Below are 23,276 nucleotides of genomic sequence, written 5' to 3' on the forward strand. Positions count from 1 at the left end.
TCTTTTTAATGTATTGGTCCCCACATAGTCCTCTATTTAATATAATGGGCCTCACATAGCCTTCCATTAAATATCATGGGCCCCATATAGAATTTATCATATACGTAGATGTCCCTTTAAGATAACGGGCCCCACATAGCTTTCCCTTTAATATAATGGGCCCCACATAGATTTTATTATTATATAATGGGCCCCACATAGCTTTCCCTTTAATATAATGGGCCCCACATAGCTTTCTCTTTAATATAATGGGCCCCACATAGCTTTCCCTTTAATATAATGGGCCCCACATAGCTTTCTCTTTAATATAATGGGCCCCACATAGCTTTCTCTTTAATATAATGGGCCCCACATAGCTCTCTCTTTAATATAATGGGCCCCACATAGACATCCATCTAATATAATGGGCCCTACGTAGATGTCCCTTTAAGATAACGGGCCCCACATAGCTTTCCCTTTAATATAATGGGCCCCACATAGCTTTCCCTTTAATATAATGGGCCCCACATAGCTTTCTCTTTAATATAATGGGCCCCACATAGCTTTCCCTTTAATATAATGGGCACCACATAGATTTTATTATTATATAATGGGCCCCACATAGCTTTCCCTTTAATATAATGGGCCCCACATAGCTTTCTCTTTAATATAATGGGCCCCACATAGCTTTCTCTTTAATAAAATGGGCCCCACATAGCTTTCTCTGTAATATAATGGGCCGCACATAGCTTTCCCTTTAATATAATGGGCCCCACATAGCTTTCCCTTTAATATAATGGGCCCCACATAGCTTTCTCTTTAATATAATGGGTCCCACATAACTTTTTCTTTAATATAATGGGCCCCACATAGCTTTTTCTTTAATATAATGGGCCCCACATAGCTTTCTCTTTAATATAATGGGCCCCACATAGCTTTCTCTTTAATATAATGGGCCGCACATAGCTTTCTCTTTAATATAATGGGCCCCACATAGCTTTCTCTTTAATATAATGGGCCCCACATAGCTTTCTCTTTAATATAATGGGCCCCATATAGCTTTCTCTTTAATATAATGGGCCCCATATAGCTTTCTCTTTAATATAATGGGCCCCACACAGCTTCTATTTAATATAATGGGCCCCACATAGCTTTCTCTTTAATATAATGGGCCCCACATAGCTTTCTCTTTAATATAATGGGCCCCACATAGCTTTTTCTTTAACATAATGGGCCCCACATAGCTTTCCCTTTAATATAATGGGCCCCACATAGCTTTCTCTTTAATATAATGGGCCCCACATAGCTTTCTCTTTAATATAATGGGCCCCACATAGCTTTCTCTTTAATATAATGGGCCCCACATAGCTTTCTCTTTAATATAATGGGCCCCACATAGCTTTCTCTTTAATATAATGGGCCCCACATAGCTTTCTCTTTAATATAATGGGCCCCACATAGCTTTCCCTTTAATATAATGGGCCCCACATAGCTTTCTCTTTAATATAATGGGCCCCACATAGCTTTCTCTTTAATATAATGGGCCCCACATAGCTTTCTCTTTAATATAATGGGCCCCACATAGCCATCCATTTAATATAATGGGCCCTACGTAGATGTCCCTTTAAGATAACGGGCCCCACATAGCTTTCCCTTTAATATAATGGGCCCCACATAGCTTTCCCTTTAATATAATGGGCCCCACATAGCTTTCTCTTTAATATAATGGGCCCCACATAGCTTTCCCTTTAATATAATGGGCCCCACATAGCTTTCCCTTTAATATAATGGGCCCCACATAGCTTTCCCTTTAATATAATGGGCCCCACATAGCTTTTTCTTTAATATAATGGGCCCCACATAGCTTTTTCTTTAATATAATGGGCCCCACATAGCTTTCCCTTTAATATAATGGGCCCCACATAGCTTTCTCTTTAATATAATGGGCCCCACATAGCTTTCTCTTTAATAAAATGGGCCCCACATAGCTTTCTCTTTAATATAATGGGCCGCACATAGCTTTCCCTTTAATATAATGGGCCCCACATAGCTTTCCCCTTAATATAATTGGCCCCACATAGCTTTCTCTTTAATATAATTGGCCCCACATAGCTTTCCCTTTAATATAATGGGCACCACATAGATTTATTATAATATAATGGGCCCCACATATCCGTCCCTTTAATATAATGGGCCGCACATAGATTTATTATAATATAATGGGCCCCACATAGATTTATTATAATGTAATGGGCCCCACCTAACCCTCCAGTTTATACACTGCAGTCGCTCTCTTTCTTCTCTTCTTTACCTAGTCCAGTCTTTCGTGACGACTTCCCGCCATGATTCGTCTTTGCAGTTTGCTGTCCAGGTTTCGGCTGCTCCGCACTTTTCAGCAGATCACCGCACTCCTGAAAAACAAAAATGTTACAAATATAAGCGACTTAAATAAATAATGCCGCCCACTGTGCCACCAAATGCAAATATGTGCCACACTGTGCCCATGAGTATATCATTCACCGCAATGAAGTCTGCTCCACTGAGAATATAAATCAGTCACTAGCTTGTGCCCCCGTTATAAATAGTGTTGAGCGAGCACTAAAATGCTCGGGTGCTCGAAGCTCGGCCCGAGCTCGCCGTGATGCTCGGGTGCTCGACCTGAGCAACGAGCCCATGTTAGTCTATGGGAGACCCGAGCATTTTTGCGGAGGCACCCCCGGCAGTCTGTAGAAAGCCTAAAAAGTGCCCAAAATGATAGTGACAGTGCTCAGATGACATGGGGACAGCATGGGGATCGCCCCAGGAAGCATTTCTGACCCCCCAGGTCACTGTTGTCAACAACGTGGTCAGAGGTATTAAGCCACTTTTACAGGCTCATAAGAAAATGTTCAAAAACGAAAGTGAAACTTTTTTCCTGTGAAATATGTTAAGGAATTTCTTTTCCAGGGTAAAGACTTGTGTATAAGGTAAAATAAATAACCAAAAACAAAAATATTCCTCCACACCTTGGGCTATGTTCACAAGTAGCATTTTTTATGCGTTTTTGCACTTTTGTATTGCTTTCAACTGTGACAAATGCATTCACCGGGAAATGTCATTTTAACATTTTACAACCTTATCTGGCCATGTGCTGTGTGACACATGCATATAGTGCTGAAAAGACATGGGAACAGCATGGGGAAGACCCCTGGAAGGATCTCTGACTCCCAGGTCACTGCCTAAAAGTGTGCCCATCAGAAGTGATCCTTGCCGCATCAGAAGATGCAGACTTGCAACTATCCCCGTGCAAGTTCTTGTCCCAGGGCAGTGTTCAATTATACCTCCCCCATTCCATGCAATGCAAGCGCAAATATGCAGCCAACCACCCACCCACCCTCAGGCTGCAATACCATACTGCTAGCTTGCACTTGAAATTGGGCCTTTTAGTTTTGAGGAGGCCGAAGCTGGCCACTACCTCATGGCTGCTTCGGCAGCGAGGTATCCATACTCAGTCCCCAGCCGCCCGGCGGCCGGGTGTCCACACCTGGTCCCCAGCCGCCTAGGGGCGGCGGGGTGTCCATAGACGGTCCCCAGCCACCCCGATTTCTCCGCGGAACATCCCCACACACTTTTCTTAGACTGGCCTGCTTTAGGGCAGCATTGGACAAGCCCACTAGAGAAACCGACTCCATCAGGGGAGGTGAGAATGCCAAGGTGAGGAGCATGATGATGATAGAAGTTAGCATCTGCTTTGTTTTGTTGGAATGCAAGCATAAGTGTGCAACCTGCCACCAACCCACCCCGAGGCTGCAATACCATACTGCTAGCATGCGTGCACTTGAAATTGGGCCTTTTAGGCATGTGGAGGCCAGAGCTGGCCACTACCTCATGGGTGCTTCGGCAGCGAGGTATCGATACTCAGTCCCCAGCCGCCCGGCGGCCGGGTATCCATGCTCGGTCCCCAGCCGCCAGGGGGCGGCCGGGTGTCCACACTCGGTCCCCAGCCGCCCCGCGGCCAGGTGTCCATAAACGGTTCCAAGCCGCCCCGATTTCTCCGCGGAACATCCCCACACACTTTTCTTAGACTGGCCTGCTTTAGGGCAGCATTGGACGAGCCCACCAAAGAACCCGACTTCTCCGGTGGGCCCTGGCTTCTTTATCAGGGGAGTTGAGAGTGCCAAGGTGAGGAGCATGATGAGGATGATAGAAGTTAGCATCTGCTTTGTTTTCAAGGAATGCAAGCGCATGTATGTAGTAGCGGCTAGGCCTGAGGTGGTCAGCGTTTTGGCGCATATCCTACCTCCTCCGAGGATTGCTGGATGTTTTCCTGCTACTATCCAAGTTCTATGACTCTCGTTAAAACAAAGCTTCAAGTGATAAATGATGGATGAGGTAGTGGCAAAGGAGAAAGAGCAGGAGGAACAGGGACCATTCACATCAATATCAGGCCAGTCAACCACATATGTCTTGTAGGATATGTTTCTGTAACAAAAGGAGCGGTTTGGCTACACAGTTATAGGGCAAACAGTGAGTGCAATGCCTACCAAAACTTTTGAGGCACTCCAATGCCCCTTGGAAATGACATGGAGGTCAGAGGGCCTTAACTAAACCTTTTTTTCCATTTATGGCAACTGGGTCTCCTGTGCACTGTTGGCCTAAACAGTGAATGGAAGGCTTTCCAAAAATTATAAGGAACTGCAATGCCCCTGGAAACAGATGTGGATTACAGCGTACTAAAAACCTTCTACCCATTATTGGGGAGTGTGTCTCCCTTAGTTTTCACCTTTGCATTGAAAAGCAAAAGCTGACTAAAATTAGGAGGAAATGCAATGCCCGTTGGAAGAGTCATGGAGATTAGAGGTAAGGTAATTAAAAACAACATTTCAATGCCCCTTGGAAGAGCTGTGGAGTTCAGAGTGGCTTAAGAAGACGCTTTTAATGCCCCTTTGAAGAGACGTGGAGGTCACAGTAGCTTAACAAGAGGGTCTTAATGCCCCTTACAAGAGCCATACAGTACAGCATCTTAAAAACATTATTCCCATTATTGGGGAGTGGGTCTCCCATAGTATTTGCTTATGCCTTCCAAGCAAAAGCTTCCAAAAATTATGAGGAAATGCAATGCCCGTTCGAAGAGTCGTGGAGGTCCCAGTAGCTTAACAAGACGCTTTTAATGCCCCTCAGAAGAGACGTGGAGGTCAGAGTGGCATAACAAGACGGTTTTAATGCCCCTTACAAGACACGTGGAGGTCAGAGTGGTATAACAAGACGCTTTTAATGCCCCTCAGAAGAGACGTGGAGGTCAGAGTGGTATAACAAGACGGTTTTAATGCCCCTTACAAGAGACGTGGAGGTCAGAGTGGTATAACAAGATGGTTTTAATGCCCCTCAGAAGAGACGTGGAGGTCAGAGTGGTATAACAAGATGGTTTTAATGCCCCTCTGAAGAGACGTGGGGGTCAGAGTGGTATAACAAGACGGTTTTAATGCCCCTTACAAGACACGTGGAGGTCAGAGTGGTATAACAAGACGGTTTTAATGCCCCTTACAAGACACGTGGAGGTCAGAGTGGTATAACAAGACTCTTTTAATGCCCCTTACAAGAGACGCTCATTATTCTGGCATTTGGCAAATATTAAAAATGATGGTAATCCTAATTGACCTAAAATGGGAAAGGTTTATTCTGATTTCATGTCAGATATTGAGAAAAACCTGCAGATGTGTCTATTTATACAGTGTATGGAAACTTCTGATTTCAACTCTGTATATATATATATATATATATATATATATATATATGTATAATATATACACGGCGAAGCTCACACAACACAACACCCACAGCAGAGGAACTGGCTGCACACACACCTGCTCCTGTCAGTGCTGTGAGCGACCCTCATATCGCTGCTGGCTCCGCCCCTCACATCGCTGCTGGCTCCGCCCCTCGTGTCGCTGTTGGCTCAGCTCCTCATATCGCTGCTGGCTCTGCCCCTCACATCGCTGCTGGCTCCGCATCTCATATCACTGCTGGCTCCGCCCCTCATGTCGCTGCAGGCTCCGCCCCTCACATCGCTGCTGGCTCCGCATCTCATATCACTGCTGGCTCCGCCCCTCATGTCGCTGCAGGCTCCGCCCCTCATATCGCTGCAGGCTCCGCCTCTCACATCGCTGCTGGCTCCGCCCCTCATATCGCTGCTGGCTCCGCCTCTCATATCGCTTCTGGCTCCGCCCCTCATGTAGCTGCTGGCTCCGCCCCTCATGTCGCTGCTGGCTCCGCCCCTCATATCGCTGCTGGCTCCGCCCCTCACATCGCTGCTGGCTCCGCCCATCAGCCGCTCACAGTCCTCAGCAATATGGAGACATCCGCACTGATCAGAATCCTCGGGGGCGTGGCCTGTCACTGTAGTCACACAAGGGTTGTCATGGAGATCTCAAGGGAAGGCAGGTGGGCGGGGCTTAGAGCAGGAAGTAGAAGCCGTGCAGTGTGATTGGCTCCTTACCTTCTGCCAGTAATGGAGCAGATATATGGCTCCTATATAATGAAGGGCGTTCAGGAGGGGTTCCCCACCCAAAAGGTCAGGGGATAAATAATACTGGACATGAGCGAGGGCAGGAGGACATTATTCTATATTGTAAGAAATCTGATTTCTTCTTTCCTCACAGTTTTTCCTGTGCAAGGCCACATGTATTGTGCGATAATCTGTGAATATGGGGGGATCTGCTCCTCACATCCACATCAATCCCCCCACGTCTGAGCTCTCCCTTACAGGGGTCTTCTGCTCTGCACATTGATGCCGTATCCATGGAGATGACATCATGGCCGGTACATGCGGATCTCCCCGATGGGACCCTCATGTATCTGGAGGACGAGGCACTGCTGCTCCTCTGGGAGAGGGGGCACAATTCCTGTACACATGATACAGGGGCTTCTGCCATCTCTGGGCTGAGAATAATGCTGGCAGCGCGCAGTCTACATGATGTGAGGATTACAAGTCTGCAGTCACAGAGAGTCACACAGATGACTGCAGGCCTTCAGCTTCACACCGGACAATCCCTTTAAATACATGTATATTGCTCTAAAAATACTTTTTACTATTTTGCTTCATGTAACATTTGCTCTGTTCGGCCTTTACCAGCTTTTTGTTTCCCAGCAGCACATTGATGGCTGCAGAATGAGTTAACTTGAGATTCAGTCAGTGAGCTCCTTATGATGTGGAGTTTCCAGCGCTTTTATTTCTGCGATGATTTATGACTGCATCAGAGATCAGCCCAACTTTCATGCTGGTCTGTGAACATAATCAGCACAGAGAAGGTCAGAATGAGCTCACTGATAAATTCTCAGTGAGCTCATTCTGCAACTAGCAATGCAAAGGAAATAAAAAAGCCAAATTGTTTATGAAACGTTATTGAAAAAATATTTGTATGTATATATTTAGCCCAAAATGTCTGAGTGTCCATATCCTTAGTACCAGCACAGCTGAGGATTTGGTATAATCAGGGGCGTACATAGGACGCAGAAATTCTAATTGGGCCCCCCTCCAGCAATAAAAATGTAAATAATTGTCGGGGTCGCAGAAGATCAGATCTCACAACCTTCCAGCCTTTACATAGTAATTTTCCTCCTGCTGAAGTCCTAGATCCCTTTTTCATTGCCCATAAAGTGTGGTGCCAACAAAAGTGCCCCCCAAACACGGTATGATACCCCCATGGTGAATTCCTCCATATGCGCAGTATAATGACCCTACTGTACCCGACCTCAACTCCCAGGGTAAAGTATGATCCCCCAACTGCCCCACACCTCTCCACACTCCATAGAGTATAATGCACTCAGTATAAGACTCTCGCCATGGTTCTCCACACAGTATAAGGCACTCGCCATGGTCCTCCACGCAGTATAATGCACTCCCTCGTGGTCCTCCACGCAGTATAATGCACTCCCACGTGGTCCTCCACACAGTACAATGCACTCCCCGTGGTCCTCCACACAGTATAATGCACTCCCCCATGGTCCTCCACACAGTACCATGCACTCCCCCATGGTCCTCCACACAGTACAATGCACTCCCCCATGGTCCTCCACACTGTACAATGTACTCCCCCATGGTCCTCCACACAGTATAAAGCCCCCGTCTCACATAGCGATATCGCTAGCGAGATCGCTGCTGTGTCACGGTTTTGGTGACTCACCAGCGACCTCACCAGCGATGTCGCTATGTGTGACACTTTGCAACGATCAGGCCCCTGCTGTGAGGTCGCTGATCGCTGCAAAGTGTCCTGGACCATTTTTTGGTCGTTGGCCTCCCGCTGGCCAGCACACATCGCTGTGTGTGACCAGCAGGACCAACGATCTGGCTGGTAACCATGGTAAACATCGGGTTACTAGGGGCACGCGCGCACTTAGTAACCCGCTGTTTACCATGGATACCACTCTGCTACGGTGCGCGGAGGCTACCGTTCACCTTAGCAGAGTGGTATCCATGATAAACAGCGGGTTACTAGGGGCACACGCGCACTTAGTAACCCGATGTTTACCATAGTTACCAGCCTGCTCCTGCTTAAGCAGCAGGCTGGTAACAGGAGCAGGACATCGTGGAACGATTCTTTCCACGATATCGCTGCTCCCCTGATCGCTGGTGAGTGGGTGCAGCTCTCTGGCGCCCCCTTACCTCTCAGGTCAGTCAAGGTACTGCACCTAGAGAAAGTAGTGCCAGGTAGCTGCAACCAGCGCAGGGAACACGGTAGTGTGTTATCCCTTCAACGTCACTAAACCGTAACGTCACTACACAGCACAACTCGCTAGCGCCCTCTTAGCCTCAGGTCAGTCAAGGAACTGCACCTAGGATAAGCGGTCGCCAGGGAGACTGTCCTGTAACCTACTGGGCATCGGGGCCCTCTGTAGTGAGGGCGGTATATATATCTTCCTTGGCCGCGCCAGGAATATATATATCTGAACCTCCGACCGTCACTACCAGCCTTCCCCAATCCCCAGTTGGTATGCTGCCACCAGTCCCTATTTTAGATATACGCCCAGTCCGTGAATGGGCCTATATCGGGTCAGGAACCAACCCTGGGTAGCGTTTTGGCTTGAGCCGAGCTCACACGGACGTGCGTTCGTTATGCAGAATAAAAGGCAGGCCCACAATTACTTGAGGTAATTGATTATAATAATACACTAGATACACGATATACAACTAAATATACACAGGTATAAGGTCAGGCTAAACTATACAACAATGGAATACAACACACAGAATCACCACAGCATATCAGTTACCGGTTTCTTGATTTTCTTGTGACGCAGGGAGAGGATTCTGCGATCGCAGGCACGGTTCTTTGTTACAGGCTGAGGCCTACCACCGCATGGTCAAACTGCTCCTCCCCTTGGTGGCCTCAGCTGGTGCTCAGATGTTCAGCACACCACTCTTGGGTCAAGACTGACTTGTCTCTTGTCTGTCCTGCTATCTTACCTGCCCCGTCCCGCCCACTGCTGGTGAGGTCAGCTGGCTCAGTCTCCACCCTCAGGTCTAACTTCGATCAGAAGCCCAAATTCTATGGAACCCAATAACTTCTTCTGGGATGGTCTCATGATACCCCCAGGGGTTCCCATGGATTCGGGCCGCCGTAACCGACCTTTTGATATCAATTATGATACCATACGGTCCTCAGGAATGGCTCCGCGCTATATCTTGGCTTCCAGAGCACGTACAAACGTCTACCGCGGAGGCTTGTGTGCGCAATGGCTCCGGGACGCCGTGATATTTTTTTATTGGCCCATCCCACGCAACATGCGTGTACTATTCATGTTTCTATATCTTATGCCTCCATGCTTGTGACAGACAAAGAAACTAGTCCTATGGGACAAATGGTCAGGTACAGATAGACGAAGCACCCCCCCCTGCTGGCTGTGTTTCCTCTCGAAGTCTTTGAAGCTCCTAGCATTCAAGTGTTAAGTAGGCTTCTTATCTTACAGGAGCCTGGATGGGGGGAAACTATCTAGTTGACGTTTTAACAGAAGGTCCCAAGGGTGGGGGCTGCTGAAGTGTGGCCATCCCTGGATATGATTTATCATTACCAAGATGGCGGCTACAGGTTCATCACACCTCCCCCTATACGAGGGCGCGAGGGGGTAGCACATTCCTGTGTTCCCCCGTGCGTCCTTCTGCACCCTCCCCTTGCCGGGATAACCCGTCAGCGTTACCGTGGTCACGGCCTCTTCTGTGGCGAATGGAGAAGTGGTACTGCTGGAGAGCGAGGCTCCAGCGTAGCAACCTGCCATTCGACCCAGAGACCGTGTGTAACCAGCTGAGGGGGTTGTGGTCCGTCTCCACGGTGAAATGGCTCCCGTACAAGTAGGGCTGCAGACGCTGCAGGGCCCATACAATTGCCAGGCATTCTTTTTCCACCGTGGAGTAAGCCACCTCCCGGGGCAGTAGCTTCCTGCTCAGGTACAAGACAGGATGTTCCTGGCCTGTCGTGTTGACCTGACTTAGCACAGCACCGAGGCCAAAGTCACTGGCGTCGGTCTGTACCACAAACGGCCGGTCGAAGTCGGCAGCTTGCAGTACAGGGGAGCTACTTAGGGCGGCCTTGAGTGCCCCGAAAGCTGTCTCGCAGGCGACTGTCCAGTCGACTGCGACGGGCAGCTTCTTCTTGGTGAGGTCCGTCAGGGGCTTGGCCAGGGTGCTATAGTGTGGGACGAACCTCCTATAGTACCCGGCGGTCCCCAAGAAGGACATCACCTGCTTTTTGGTCCTAGGAGTGGGCCAGGATGCGATGGCATCCACTTTCCCAGGTTCTGGCTTCAGAACCCCCCCGCCTACCCGGTGACCCAGGTAGAGGACCTCACTCATGCCCAGCTGGCACTTTTCCGGCTTGATGGTCAAGCCTGCCCGGTGGATCCGACCGAGCACCTGCCGCAGGTGCTCTAGGTGATCCTCCCAAGTGGGACTGAAGACTGCAATATCGTCCAAGTACGCAGCCGCGTACCCTTCAAGTCCCTCAAGCAGCGTATTGACCATCCGCTGAAAAGTGGCAGGGGCATTCTTCATGCCGAATGGCATCACTGTGGACTCGTACAGTCCAAAAGGGGTGATAAAGGCAGAGCGTTCCCTTGCCGCGGGGGTCAGAGGAATCTGCCAGTACCCCCGGCTCAGATCCATGATGGTCAGGTACTTAGCCCCGGCCATCCGATCGAGCAGGTCATCGATGCGTGGTATGGGGAACGCATCGGTGGCCGTTACAGCGTTGAGCCCCCGGTAGTCCACGCAGAACCGTGTAGTTCGGTCCTTCTTTGGTACGAGGACTACAGGCGAGGCCCACGCGCTGCTGGATGCCTGGATCACCCCCAGCTTCAGCATCTCGTCTATCTCTTGGCGCATGTTTCCCTGCACCTCGAAAGAGACCCGATATGCTGAACGCCGGATCGGCGGGTGATCGCCAGTGTCCACGTCGTGGACAGCCATCTCAGTCCTTCCGGGCAGGCTGCTGAACAGCCCCCGGAAGGGGTGCAGGGTGGTCCCCAGCTGGGACCGTTGGTCCTCCGTGAGCTGGTGGCCAACCCCCACATCCTCGATGGACCCACCCGCCTTGGCTTGGGTGAGCAGATCCAGGAGGGTTTCTACCTCTCCTTCCTCGGGAAGGTTGCACACTGGGTGGGCAGTCGCTTCCCGCTCATGATGAGCCTTCATCATGTTCACGTGGAAGGCCTTCCTCCTTCCACGGGCGTGATCCAGGGTGACCAGATAGGTGACGGCATTGAGTTTCTGGTGCACGAAGTAGGGACCTTCCCAGGCTGCCTGAAGCTTGTTCTGTGGTACGGGGACCAGTACCCACACCTTTTGACCCACCTGGTAGGTCCTCTCACAAGCATTCTGGTCGTACCACCGCTTCTGGTCGGCCTGGGCCTGGGCCATATTGTCCTGCACCAGCTTTGCCAAGGCCATCATCCTGTCCCGGTGGCGCACGACATACTCGATGACCGACACCTCGGGGGTGGCCAAATCCCCTTCCCATGCTTCCTTCACCAGAGCCAGGGGGCCCCGTACCCGTCGCCCGTACAGGAGCTCAAAGGGGGAGAACCCCGTTGAGGCCTGCGGAACCTCCCGGTAAGCAAATAGGAGGTGTGGGAGGTAACGCTCCCAGTCTCTCCCGTGGGAGTCGACCAACATCTTAAGCATCTGCTTTAAGGTGCCATTGAATCGCTCACACAGGCCATTGGTCTGTGGGTGATACGGGCTGGCCACCAGATGTTGCACCTGCATTTGCTTACAGAGGGACTCCATCAGCCGCGACATGAACTGGGTCCCTCGGTCGGTGAGCATTTCTTGGGGGAAACCCACTCTGGAGAAGATCTCCAGTAAGGCGGTAGCCACCTTGTCGGCCCGAATGGACGACAAAGCTACCGCTTCCGGGTACCGGGTGGCATAGTCCACTACCGTGAGTATGAAGCATTTCCCGGAGTGGCTGGGAGTGGACAGAGGTCCAATAAGATCCACAGCGACCCTCGAGAAAGGCTCTTCGATGATTGGCAGAGTTACCAGTGGGGCTTTGGGGCGCGGCCCCGCCTTCCCCACCCTCTGACAGGTGTCACACGAACGGCAGTAGGCACCCACCGCGGCTCCCATCCCAGGCCAGTAGAAATGCTGAGCTATCCTGGCCTTGGTTTTAGCGATCCCTAGGTGTCCGGCCATCGGAATCTCGTGTGCGATCCGCAACAATTCCGCCCTGAACGGATAGGGTACCACTAACTGTCGGTCCCTGGGCCACGCCTCCGGTGAACCCTGCTGGACCGTTACCCGGTACAGCCGTCCCTGGTCCCAGACCACACGCTCGCAGTCTGACTCCATGGGAGGCTGTGCCGCCTGTTCCTTGAGAGCTTTCAGGCTGTCGTCTGCTTCCAACGCAGCCTGAAATTCCTGACTTGATGTGGCCAGAATCGACGAAACTGCCACATCCTCCGTCAGCCCCTCCGGGCATGTCACCTGGCCGCTGTCTGACCCGGCAGACACTTGGTCAGAAGTGGGGAAGCCGTCGGACCTCTGCAAGGCTCCTTGGGCTCCGGCGCTCCCACTCCTGGTGACAGCGGCTATGACCGCTGTGACCGTGGGTAGTGCCTGCTTCCCCTCTGTTTCTGACCAAGCCGCCCGATCAGGCAGGCTTCCTAGGCCTTTGGACATCTCGGATGTGGGGAACTCCTGCCCTGGGGTCTTACCTGGCGGCTCCTCTCTTGGGACACCCCCACCTCCCATGGCCTGTTCCTCCCCCTGCAGTGGGCCTATACTCAGCAGCCTGGATACCCCTGGGAGCCCTACACTGCCGGTAGCTGCCCCCCTCTCCATCCCTGAGCTTCCCTCTACAGAATCCTGCCCGCCCCCTCCCTCACCGGAGGACAAGAGGTCACGGCACGCCGGCTGAGCACCTCTGCGGGCATCCCCACCTGCTTTCACTAACCCTGTTTGTGTTGTGTCTGTGCAGGTGTTACCCTCAGGTTTCACTCCCTCCTCCTCAGCAGGACACACACTACATACAACATGGTTGGCATTAGCAGCAGACAAATCAATACACTCTTGGGGGGCCGAACTTGGGGGTTCAGAGGGTACATACTGCGATACTAGACGCCCCAAGTCGGTCCCTAATAAAACATTTGCGGGAATATTTGGCGTTACTCCCACCTCCCGCATCCCCCTTCCGGCACCCCAGTCCAAATACACCATGGCAACGGGAAGTGCCGGCTCCACGCCTCCAACCCCGGAGACGGAAAGAGTCTTTCCTGGTACCAAGTCCTGGGGGGACACCACCTCAGGCCGTACCAGTGTTCGTTCAGCGCCCGTGTCCCGCAGTCCCATGACCGCAGAACGGCCTATGGTGACGGGTTGGATGTTGTCCAGGGACCTACCACCACCCCCTCCCACACACAAAACATTGGGCGCTCTCTGGGACTGGGATGGGGTCTTTTGGCGCTGGGGACACTCAGCCCTAAAGTGTCCTGGTTTGTTGCATAGATGACAACGTCTTACGTCTGGTCCTTGCCTGGAGAGGGCAACAGGGGGATACACCCCTTGTGTTCTAGGGGCCGGGGAAACAGGGGCATGACTGGGCTTACCCCCTCTCCAGGTGCTGCTGGCAGACTTCTTCAGCTCAGGCGCCCTGTTATTGGCATACTCGTCTGCCAGGGCGGCTGTAGCAGAAGCCCCTGTTGGTTTTCGGTCACGGAGGAACTGTCGGAGGTCCTCTGGGCAGTTCCACAAGAACTGCTCCGTGGCGAACAGTTCCTGGACCTCCTGGCGGGTAGTAAGCGCTAGACCCGAGGTCCAGTGCTCTGCGGCTCTCAACAGCGCCCGCATATGATCGGTCCAGGTGTCCTTGGGGCCACGCAGCAGGCTCCGGAACTTCTGGCGGTACGACTCGGGAGTGAGGTTGTACTGCCGGATCAGGGCCCGCTTGATGCAGTCGTAGTTCTGTACCTCCCCGGCAGGTAAGTCCCCCAAGGCATCCAGGGACTTACCCCTCAAACGGGGGGTCAGGTATCTGGCCCACTGATCCCGGGCCAGATGGTGCTGAAGACAGGTCCGTTCAAATGCCACCAGAAAGGAGTCCAGGTCCCCATCCTTCTCCAGTAGAGGGAAGTCCTCAGCTCGGACTTTGGACGACTTGGTCTCCTGATGGGTTGGTTGCTCTAGCGGAAGCCCCCGCTGGGCCAGGTCCAGTTGGTGCTGGCGCTCCGCAGCTCGCTCTGCACGCTCCGCAGCCTCCCGGCGCTCTGCAGCTTCACGCTCCGCAGCCTCCCGGCGCTCCGCAGCTTCGCGCTCCTCCTCCGCTGCCTTCTCTGATGCTGCCAGGAGGGTTTTGTAGACGGCATCGCCATGAGACTGGAGACTTGCCATAGCCGCTTGTAAAAGGGCTTGTGATCTGGACAGGCTGGGCTGGGTAGGTGGTGGGCAGCCCACTGCGGGACCGTATACTGGGGACTGGCTCCCTGAGGTGCCCGGGCTGGACTCCTCCTCGCCATGAGTAACAATGTCCTCCCCTCCTGCCACACGGACCGTAGCATTAGCCTCCTGCAGGGTCTTGCTCCTGGTGCCGTCTGCCATCTTGGTAACCGACACCGCTGCAACCCTGAGTTTGCACACACCTTGTTATACTTTTAGCCTGACCGTCTAACGTTGGGCTGACCTTAAGACTCCAGCAGTGGAAGTTACCACTGGCAGTCTTTAGTGCCTGGGAGTAGGGGTCCCACAACACTATTATTCTGCAATCCCACCGCTCTGCCACCAATGTGATGAAAGCCGGCCGGTGGGTGCAGCTCTCTGGCGCCCCCTTACCTCTCAGGTCAGTCAAGGTACTGCACCTAGAGAAAGTAGTGCCAGGTAGCTGCAACCAGCGCAGGGAACACGGTAGTGTGTTATCCCTTCAACGTCACTAAACCGTAACGTCACTACACAGCACAACTCGCTAGCGCCCTCTTAGCCTCAGGTCAGTCAAGGAACTGCACCTAGGATAAGCGGTCGCCAGGGAGACTGTCCTGTAACCTACTGGGTATCGGGGCCCTCTGTAGTGAGGGCGGTATATATATCTTCCTTGGCCGCGCCAGGAATATATATATCTGAACCTCCGACCGTCACTACCAGCCTTCCCCAATCCCCAGTTGGTATGCTGCCACCAGTCCCTATTTTAGATATACGCCCAGTCCGTGAATGGGCCTATATCGGGTCAGGAACCAACCCTGGGTAGCGTTTTGGCTTGAGCCGAGCTCACACGGACGTGCGTTCGTTATGCAGAATAAAAGGCAGGCCCACAATTACTTGAGGTAATTGATTATAATAATACACTAGATACACGATATACAACTAAATATACACAGGTATAAGGTCAGGCTAAACTATACAACAATGGAATACAACACACAGAATCACCACAGCATATCAGTTACCGGTTTCTTGATTTTCTTGTGACGCAGGGAGAGGATTCTGCGATCGCAGGCACGGTTCTTTGTTACAGGCTGAGGCCTACCACCGCATGGTCAAACTGCTCCTCCCCTTGGTGGCCTCAGCTGGTGCTCAGATGTTCAGCACACCACTCTTGGGTCAAGACTGACTTGTCTCTTGTCTGTCCTGCTATCTTACCTGCCCCGTCCCGCCCACTGCTGGTGAGGTCAGCTGGCTCAGTCTCCACCCTCAGGTCTAACTTCGATCAGAAGCCCAAATTCTATGGAACCCAATAACTTCTTCTGGGATGGTCTCATGATACCCCCAGGGGTTCCCATGGATTCGGGCCGCCGTAACCGACCTTTTGATATCAATTATGATACCATACGGTCCTCAGGAATGGCTCCGCGCTATATCTTGGCTTCCAGAGCACGTACAAACGTCTACCGCGGAGGCTTGTGTGCGCAATGGCTCCGGGACGCCGTGATATTTTTTTATTGGCCCATCCCACGCAACATGCGTGTACTATTCATGTTTCTATATCTTATGCCTCCATGCTTGTGACAGACAAAGAAACTAGTCCTATGGGACAAATGGTCAGGTACAGATAGACGAAGCACCCCCCCCCTGCTGGCTGTGTTTCCTCTCGAAGTCTTTGAAGCTCCTAGCATTCAAGTGTTAAGTAGGCTTCTTATCTTACAGGAGCCTGGATGGGGGGAAACTATCTAGTTGACGTTTTAACAGAAGGTCCCAAGGGTGGGGGCTGCTGAAGTGTGGCCATCCCTGGATATGATTTATCATTACCAAGATGGCGGCTACAGGTTCATCACAGTCCTCCACACAGTATAAAGCCCCCGTCTCACATAGCGATATCGCTAGCGAGATCGCTGCTGTGTCACGGTTTTGGTGACTCACCAGCGACCTCACCAGCGATGTCGCTATGTGTGACACTTTGCAACGATCAGGCCCCTGCTGTGAGGTCGCTGATCGCTGCAAAGTGTCCTGGACCATTTTTTGGTCGTTGGCCTCCCGCTGGCCAGCACACATCGCTGTGTGTGACCAGCAGGACCAACGATCTGGCTGGTAACCATGGTAAACATCGGGTTACTAGGGGCACGCGCGCACTTAGTAACCCGCTGTTTACCATGGATACCACTCTGCTACGGTGCGCGGAGGCTACCGTTCACCTTAGCAGAGTGGTATCCATGATAAACAGCGGGTTACTAGGGGCACACGCGCACTTAGTAACCCGATGTTTACCATAGTTACCAGCCTGCTCCTGCTTAAGCAGCAGGCTGGTAACAGGAGCAGGACATCGTGGAACGATTCTTTCCACGATATCGCTGCTCCCCTGATCGCTGGTGAGCCTGCCTGTTTGACAGCTCACCAGCGATGTATTAGCGATGCAGCAACGATCCCTGACAGGTCGTATCGTTGTCGGGATCGCTGCTGCATCGCTTAGTGTGACGGGGCCTTAAGACACTCGCCATGGTTCTCCACTCAGTATAATGCATTCCCCCATGGTCCTGTACGCAGTATAATGCAGCCCCCCATAGGGTAAAATGCAGCCCCCCCCCCACCCGTAGGGTAAAATGCAGCCCCAGTCCTCCAGTATTATCAGTACACAATGATTTAAAAAATAAATACATACTTACCGCTCCTCGTTCCCTGCTGCTTCAGTCTCTGCAGCTGATCACCTCAGCAGCTGCCAGCTCCACTGTCTGACACAGCGTGGCGCGTCATCATGCTGCCGCGTCAGACGCAGAGGAGGAATGATGGGAGAGGGAGTGTCACATGATGCTCCCTCCTCCAGGTTTTCGTGGGCCCCGGGCGAAAGAGTCTCAGTGGCCCCTTTAACACATCCAACCATTCATGATGCACAGATACAGCAGAGAAATTATAGATATAGTACAATGCCAAAAATTTCACTGACTTCTTACATTTCATGAGTGATATCTACTGTAAATTCTACAATAGCTCAGAAACCGGTGAATCCTCACAGCGCACAGTGCAGACCGGACAGTATAGTCCTCCATACAGTGTTATTGCACCACATAGTCCTCCATACAGTATTATGAGCCCTATATAATGCTCCATACAAAATACTGGATCCCATATAATTCACCATAGAGAATACTGCCTGGTCCCCATGTAATGCCATATGCAGGCTGGACCCCATACAGAGGCCCCACAAGCCCGCTGCATCCTCCCCGGGGCCCCCACAAGCCGGCTACATCCCCCCAGGGCCCCCCTCAAGCCTGCATCACTCCCCCCAGAGCCCCCATATGCCTGCAGCATCCCCCCCATAGACCCCACAAGCCTGCAGCATCCCTCCCAGAGCACCCACAAGCCCACAGCATCCCCTCCAGGGCCCCACAAGCCCGCAGAATCCCCCCCAGGGCCCCACAAGCCCACAGCATCCCCTTAGGGCCCCCACAAGCCCGCAGCATCCCCCCGGGGCCCCCACAAGCCCTGGACCGTACCTGCATCACCACCAGTAAAGGTATTGAAGTTTACCCTTGTGTGTGTGCCTGTACTTCCTCTGGGACCGTCCTGCCGTCTCCCTCCTGCTTCCACCATCTTTCTACACCTCTACACTGCCCTGAGGCCTGCTCTACCTGTGGGGAGCCGTCCCATCATAGCTGCCCCTAACATCAGCCTCAGTGGACTGTCGCAGCGCTGGTAACCTCTTACCAGAATCCACAGGTGGCGTCACGACAATTTCCCCTATAAGCATCCCCCCCCCCCCTTTGAGTGACCGCCCTGGGCCACGGACTGGGCCAGCCACTGTGATATCCCCCAGCAACCAGAGGCCTGGCTGCCGAGTGCCCCACGGCCCTGGGGGCGAGTCACTATGCACAGTGGTTCATGAATTAATATTCACAGTGACCCTCCATCCTGTGATTAAAAGGGTCCGTACATTTGACACCTCCGTCTGACTCCCACAGTCTCCTCCGCACAGATCGATATTAAGATGGCCACCGCAATGGCATGGGGAGTGCAGCGGTGAGTCCAGAGCGCAGCTCCTCGCTCTAAAATGCCCATCAGAAAGAAGAGGTCAGACATTTATTTTCTATGAGCGCTCTATTATCCTATTTATCAAACATCAGCACTACAAGAATCCGTCCTGAGCCGTGCTGGGATCTTTGAACGTGGGCCCCCGGGAGGATCGGGCCCCTCATGGTGGAGCAGATCACACTCATTATAATCCATCACTGATAGAAGATACATAAACAACAACACAGGATGATTGTAAAACAGTGAGGTAATATTTTATTGAGCCACCAAACACACAATAAACATATCAAACAGTCCCAGCAAATACCTAATATGGTGCAAATTACAGAGTCTCACCCTTCCGCTGACTCGCTGGGATTAAAGCAGCTGCCAATCCGAGGGGCTTCTGGGGCTGACTACCCCCACCAATGGCACCCCCACCAAAGAGCACCCACAAAGAGGAGGTAACAACAAGCTTAGAAAGCTGACAGTCCATTGAGGTACGTGGCCAGGAGACCAGAAAGTTCCGACCTGGCTTCTCCGAACATATCCATGGAACTAGGTGACCGGAAGGTCCCGACTTGGCTTTTTCCGAGCATATTCACGAGTTCCAGGTGGCCAGAGTGTCCCAACCTGGCTACTCCAAACATCTCCATGGGACCAAGTGACTGGTGGGTCCCAACCTGGTTTTCCCAGATGTATCCATGGGTTCTATAGTAGTCAATGGAGCAGATCTGTATTCCTCCAGCCAGGGCTGTGGTCCCTTAAGCTGGCATCCTGTAGAAACCAAATCTGTGTCCCTCTTAATGGATTCATGGTGTTCTGTAGAGCTGTCCCATAGAGTGTTCCTGGCAGTGGTTTTGTAAAAAGACTCCTTTATGTAGTTCACAACTGTCCTTCTTCATGACTTCATCCACAGGTCAAGAGAAAGGGGTGGTGTTACTAATTCCCATTACTGGAGCATCCACAGTTCATCCCCCAAATGTTGACTTGCAAACATTGCAAACATTGAAGGATAAACTATAAATTCCGAAACAATGCAAGTCAACAAATTGCATGGACTTCTAAAATGGTAATCAACATATTTAGCAAACATCCATTGTTCAAAGAGCCTGCGTCCCTGTATTGCAAAGATAACAGTACAATAAACCAGAAGAGTTGATATAAGAGGTAAATAACCATTTATCAATTAACAAATATCACCTCAACCTACAAGATGAGTCAACATTCAGACTCATGACAAAAGATCATGTGCGTTAACCAACCAAAGAAAGAAACACATAAATTCAATAGTTAATAATTCAGGCAACAGTCTATCATTCTGGGCCTATGGAATTTACATCTGGATAATTACGATTAAATGCTGTGTCGTCACAGGCCCCTTTAGTTTTAGGGACTGGCAGGGGTCCTTTACAGTTGCTCTCCCACTAGTTCATCCTTCTTTCCTTTACTCCGTTTCAATAAAATATTTGGAAATATACAAAGTAAAAACTCAAATATAATTTTTTTTCTTACATTAAAACTTGATTTTATTAAAATAAACCCCCAAAAAACAAGAACAAAAAAACTAAACCTGATTAACATCACAGAGAACAACAATCCAAACTGTACAACGATCACATGATTTATCCGGCACGAAAAACAGCATCAAGAATAAAATAGTAAGAATTAATGGCAAAATTGTAGCTTTTGTTCATTTTGTCTCTATACTGCACGATAAACGCTGGAAAGAAAAAATATAAGAACCGTTCCTGGGGTTTTGCCATTGAATGCTGGAAAAAAATAAAAAAACATCAGCAGAATTGTTTTTTTATTAATCTCACGCAAAAGAAAAATGGAATAAAAATTATAAAAACTTTGTCTGTTCCCCAAAATGTTACCAGTGAATCCTATAGCTGCTCCGCATGGACCCAAACTGGTAAACTAAAAACTCCTGCATGCCCCGTGTGTGTGTATGTATATATATATATATATACATACACATATATATATACTCCTCTGTACTATATGCACGGCAGAGCTCACACACCACAACACGCTCCGCTGCGGCTCCACAAAAAGAGCGGACCTGGCTGCGCACACACCTGCTCCTGTCACCTGTATACACGGTTGAAACCAGAAATTTACATACACTATATAAATGTTAGAACCCTCCTGTTTGTTTTTTCCATCTTGTGCTTTGCGGTCATGTGACCATCTGCCTTTATATTCCAGCTCCGCCCTTTTGGCTGTGTTGGACTTCAGTGTTGTTTGACTGCTTTGCTAGCCAGGTGCTTCTGTGCCTTTCTCTGTCAGTTCGCTTGGTCCTTCTGGGACCTCTAGTACCTTTTTGTCAGTTTATCTTTTTGTGTTCTGTAACAACTTCTCTGTTTAGGAGATGTCCCATTTTTGTTCCAGTCCTTAGTTCTTTTTGGGACCCCTCTCCTTTATGCTATAGGTCTTCGTTCAGACTAGCCGAGGACTAAGGCAGGTCTGTTCGCTAGGAACAGGCAGCCGCTACATCGTAGGGATTCAGCTTAGTCTTACTGTAGGGATAGCTTTCTCCTTTCTTTCCTTAGTACTTGTTGCAGATCATAACAATAAAAAGACACATCTGCCTGTTTTTCTCAATATCTGACATGAAATCAGAATAAACCTTCACGTTTTAGGTCAATTAGTATTACCATCATTTTTAAGATTTGCCAAATGCCAGAATAATAAGAGAGAGAGAGAGAATGTTTTAAAGCATTTTTATTACTTACTGCAAAGTCATAAGTTTACATACACTAATATTGCTATACCTTTAAAAAATTCTGGACTGCCCATATGATGATGTCATGTGTTTGGAAACTTCTGATAGCTTTTTTGGCAACATCTCAGTTAATTAGACACACACCTGTGGATGTATTTTAATGCACACCTGAAACACACTGCTTCTTTGTGTAGCATCATGGGAAAGTCTAAAGAAATCAACCAAGATATCAGGAAGAGAATTGTGGACTTGCACAAGTCTGGCTCATCCTTGGGTACAATTTCAAGATACCTGAAGGTGTCTCGTTAATCTGTACAAACAATTATATGCAAGTACAAACAAGATGGGAATGTCCAGCCATCATACCGCTCAGGAAGGAGACGGGTTCTGTGTCCCAGACATGAACGTGCTTTGGTCCGATATGTGCATATCAAGGACAAAAGCAAAAGATCTTGTGAAGATGATAGGGAAAGCTGATAAGATTGTGTCAATATCCACAGTGAAATGAGTACTGTATCAATATAGGCAGAAAGGCCACTGTGCCAGGAAGAAGCCATTACTCCAAAAGAAAGATAAAAAAGCCAGATTAATGTTTGCAAATGCACACAGGAACAAAGACCTTAACTTTTGGAGACATGTCCCGTGGTCTGATGAAACTAAAATTGAACTTTTTGGGCATAGTGACCATCGTTACTTTTGGAAGAAAAAAGGAGAAGCTTGGAAGCCTAAGAACACCATCCCAACTGTGAAACACGGGGGAGGCAGCATCATGTGGGGTTGATTTCCTGTAGGAGGGACTGGCGATAGCGCCCCTCACAGGCATCACGTGACCCCCCGGCTGCAGCCGGCTCTTTCTTCCGCTTATGTCACGTCAAATGAGGGGTGACATTAGAGTCGCGGACCCCGCGGTGGATGCTGGGCTGTGGGTGGGGGTTACCCCGCGCGTCCCACCCAGCATCCTCCGCGCCCCACTCCCAATGAATGAGGAGAGGGAAAGAGGTAAACTTTTGACTTAGCAGTAAGTAATAAAAATGTCCTAAAACATTCTCTCTCTCTCATTATTCTGGCATTTGGCAAATATTAAAAATGATGGTAATCCTAATTGACCTAAAAAGGGAAAGGTTTATTCTGATTTCATGTCAGATATTGAGAAAAACCTGCAGATGTGTCTATTTATACAGTGTATGGAAACTTCTGATTTCACCTGTGTATATATATATATATATATGTGTGTGTATATTATATACACGGCGAAGCTCACACACCACAACACCCACAGCAGAGGAACTGGCTGCACACACACCTGCTCCTGTCAGTGCTGTGAGCGCTCCTCATATCGCTGCTGGCTCCGCCCCTCATATCGCTGCTGGCTCCGCCCCTCACATCGCTGCTGGCTCCGCCCCTCATGTCGCTGCTGGCTCCGCCCCTCATATCGCTGCTGGCTCTGCCCCTCACATCGCTGCTGGCTCCGCCCCTCATATCGCTGCTGTCTCCGCCCCTCATGTCGCTGTTGGCTCCGCCCCTCATATCGCTGCTGGCTCCGCCCCTCACATCGCTGCTGGCTCCGCCCATCAGCCGCTCACAGTCCTCAGCAATATGGAGACATCCGCACTGATCAGAATCCTTGGGGGCGTGGCCTGTCACTGTAGTCACACAAGGGTTGTCATGGAG

The sequence above is a fragment of the Phyllobates terribilis genome, unplaced genomic scaffold (genome assembly GCF_046119375.1).
Source record: "Phyllobates terribilis strain yellow unplaced genomic scaffold, ASM4611937v1 Scaffold_38__1_contigs__length_12584779, whole genome shotgun sequence".
Classification (NCBI taxonomy): Eukaryota; Metazoa; Chordata; class Amphibia; order Anura; family Dendrobatidae; genus Phyllobates; species Phyllobates terribilis.